Here is a 4,056-nt window from a genome sequence, read left to right on the forward strand (position 1 = left end):
CTACTACTCTCTACTCTCTCTCTCTCTCTCTCTCTCTCTCTCTCTCTCTCTCTCTCTCTCTCTCTCTCTCTCTCTCTCTCTCTCTCTCTCTCTCTCTCTCTAACTCAAACAATTTGAATACCTTTGTCTCGTCGATCTCTCTCTCTCTCTCTCATCTCATTGATATGTCATTTTCTTATCAAAATTGATCTCGTTGCAAGAAACTAATTCCTTTTGTATGCTCTGTCTTCTCACTCCTCTCACATAGTATGTGAATATTCTAATTCAATTAAGTTCAAAGTCTACTAATATATGAGTTAAGTCTACCAGTAACATGAGCAAACTGACATACAAAAATAGACTTTCTGGAAAATTATTCTTCATAAGATGCAAAGTCTAGCTACTAGTAACATGAATTAAGTCTACCAGTAACATGAGCTAACTAGCATACAAAAATAGACTTTCTGAAAAATTGTTCACTCCTAATGCTGGTCACTAGTCATTAGTCACCTTATTGACTACGTTGTCTAACTTGTTTTCTTTTCTGTCTACGTTTTGCACTATTCACTCAATAGCAACATACACGGCTTAAAACAGACGAAATACACGCTCATGGTAACGTTTAGTGAATTTTCAAACATTGACTATATGCAGTTGATGTGCTCATATTATCTTATATTTCTAAGCGTCTTATGCTTGAGATTTGTGTTTAGTTCTCTTCTTTATGAATTATTTACGTTATTTTAGTGTTCTTGTAGGTTTGTGTCGTATGGAGAAGAAAATGAGCTAAAATGCGCAAATAAGGATTCAAAGGCCACTGCAATCCTAAGTCTCAAAATCTGCATGTGCAGAACATCCAAACTTCTCTGAATTACCGGGAATTACTCAGATCAAATCAGACTATGTGCCTTATATTATTGGAAAACTACATATGTCTACTTTCTGTAGAAGTTTACGGATCTCAATTTCGATACTTCTAGACCGAGTTATGATAGTTTGAATGAAGATAGGTCAAATCAGAAAATGTGCTCGGATTTGCAAGCATTTGTGGAGAACTCAAGTTCCATGGCACAAGATCATCAACTCTAATGCTTCAAGGGACAATAATGCAGATGAGGATTCAAGGAGTAAATGTATTCTTAGTTCTACAATAGATATCTCAAGGTTTTCTCATTCCATATCAAGAAAGGAGTCTGAATCCAAGTCTTACAAAGAAACTTGAAGCCAAAGATGAGTAGGAAATCTCCCCTATATAAAGAGCACGAATTTCATAGAGAAGGGGCTTCCGGAGACGTGACATATTTGGAAGCTGTCATCATCACCAACCTTTCATTCTTTTTCCCTTTTAGTCTTTTTATGTTTTTCATTGTTATCATCGTGTTTGTTATGACTCTTAGTAACTAAATCTTTTGTTAGGGTCATAATGAATCCTTAGCATGACTATTTGATGTTTTTAGTTGGATGATTACTTATTTATTGGATTGATGTTGAGTTTTTAATCTCTATAAGAATTGTTGCTTATTTCAAAATACTAGAGACTCGCGACCTTTAGGGTTTTGTTTTAAGCTATATGATGCAAGAGTAGGTAGATGCCCATGCTGAATCTTGAATGCTTCTTGTGATTAAAAACCATAGATTGATAAGATAGATGCCATGTTTTATTGGTTTGTGTGAGTCCTTTTGTTCTCATCGAACTTCATTGACCCTTAGAGATTAGATGCCATACTTCTAAGAATTGTTGGATACTATACTCTGTTATAAGATAGTATTTATGCTTTGGAGAACTTATGTTTATAAGTACTCTGCCATAAGACTTATATGACGAATTTTTCAACACCGGTTTAGTAGTTAGTAATCGGAAGACTAGGAACTCGAATAAGATTGTGACGGTGAAGTTAGAAGCCCTAGCATTCATCCATCATTGTTTTACAACTTTTCAAAACATCTTCTCAATTATCTTGTGTGACATTCTCAATTTGCTTGTTTTACTCTTTTCTTATTGTTTACAAAAATCACAAAAATATCTTCTTGTTTTCTTGTTAGTCGTTAGAGTAATTTGGTCATTAGTTAGAGTTGAAAGTTAGTTATCTATCCCTAGTTGGAACGACCTCGTATTTGCATATAAGCTATACTACAAACGATTCGTGCACTTGCGAAGTTTTTAAAATTTGACAACAGCAGTGTTCTAAAACAAGGTTGCCTAGGCGGCTTTTAGACGTTTTAAGTATGAGCTTCATCCTGAAAGGACCAGTGAATTTTCAAACCTTACTTGTACCAGGTTTTAAATTGTATAGTTTGTCGATTCACCATTTTAAAATAACTTAAAGCTGGCAAAAAAACTAGCTAGATGTGTTGGAAACTTTAAATTGAGTATTCTCATGCTCGATCCATAATTTTTAAACACTAGTAGTCGAATTTCTTCTCAATCCTCCGATCTCCTTGATTACACCTTGGACAAAGTTGGATGACATCTTTTACATAGTATCGACATGGCTTGTACACCGCAAATTGAATAATATATTTATGTATTTTTAATACATAAAAAATATACTAAAATATGAAATAAGTTCATTACATTGCCAAAATTATGTTCTAAATTCAATTTTTTTTTTGTCTAAATTCAACACATTGCATAAACATATTAAAATAACATTAAAGAGAATTAAATGGAAGTTATTAAAGAGAATCAAATGACTAGTTCCGATATAGGTTGTAAAAAAATTAGGCATCAACTTAGTAACACAACAACCCTCTAACACGTACCTAATAGACAAGAAAATTTCAATCATTCCATAATTCATCTAAACCTCTCTTTATAAACTGTTATAAACATGAACGGTTCGAGTTCGACAAAATTATGTTCATCCATTGGTTTAATCGAATTTGAGTGTCTTAATGATAACCAAATTAGCTGAAATTTTACAAAGATGATCTATACATTAGTATCTAAATATTAGACGGTGGAGATGTGAAAATTCGATTGAAAAGTGAGTGTAAAGCGGAAATCCGCACCGTAAAAATAAATAAATACCTCCTTAGCCAAGAAAGCTTGTATATATATATTAAAAATTGATGACGTGGCTTGTCAGAGGTTGAGATGGCATGTCGGTCAACGTGTCGGAAAAGTCAACATTTTCCGACATGTGTCAGAGGTGTGTCGTTGTGTCGGACACTCCGACAGTCCAGGGGTGTGAAGCGTCCGTGCAACATAGCTTTTAACTATGATTTTCATATCTAAAGTTGTCCTACGACTCTAGGAGGTTCTCTTTGTAATTTATATGGTATTTTTCTTATATATTAACTGAAAATAATTTATTTAAAGAAAAATTATTTTACTAGTAGAATGTAACAATAAAATCAATGTTATACCATCATATATATATATATATATATGTGAACCTAGCTTCTAGTGTCGGATAAGGGAGCTATGAACTCTCCAGTACGTATGAGACTGAAAAATTGGTCATAGCGATCATGGAGACTCTAAAACCGACACAATGCCAATAAAGATGGTAGAATAACGCCGGTATACCAAACGGCTAATGGCTACAAACCCGCGAAGGATGTACATGCATGTGCACAAATATTCAACTCCCCCTCTTGATGAGTGAATACACGTGATTATTTAAGTAAAATAAGACATTATTAATTATCACCGGTGCATTATGATTAACTTTCTACAGAGTACATGATGTTGATGAGTTTCTATTGGATTCTTGTATCATTGAAGTGCGGAGTTCAGCTAGTCATTCATTTTTGACAACACAAATCGATACATTTCTAGCATAAGAAACTTAATATATAGCTAGTTATTGCGGACTGGGGCTATCAGGCTTTGAGCAATAATAACGTACATGTGGTTGCGTGCATGGTCACAGAGTAAATTAGGTGACTATCTACCACGATATTTATTTTGGTTCTTGATTTGGTATGGTATGTCTGATGGGTCCGAAGGACACAGAAGAATGAAGATACGGAGGAGTGATACAACCCTTAAGCAGCGGTAACTCTAGATTACTTAGAAGATGACTGGTTACTAGGTAGCTGGAATTGACTTGAATGAGTTTGATCAGAAAA

The 4,056-nt window shown here is 34.3% G+C and overlaps 1 pseudogene; it reads right to left on the minus strand.

Annotated features, from left to right (window-relative positions):
• LOC101294801 overlaps positions 1-1,279 on the minus strand; it is a 2,352-nt pseudogene extending 1,073 nt beyond the window's left edge.
• Between the last annotated feature and the right edge of the window lie 2,777 nt (positions 1,280-4,056).

Source organism: Fragaria vesca, linkage group LG1 (assembly GCF_000184155.1).
Source record: "Fragaria vesca subsp. vesca linkage group LG1, FraVesHawaii_1.0, whole genome shotgun sequence".
NCBI classification, from domain to species: Eukaryota; Viridiplantae; Streptophyta; class Magnoliopsida; order Rosales; family Rosaceae; genus Fragaria; species Fragaria vesca.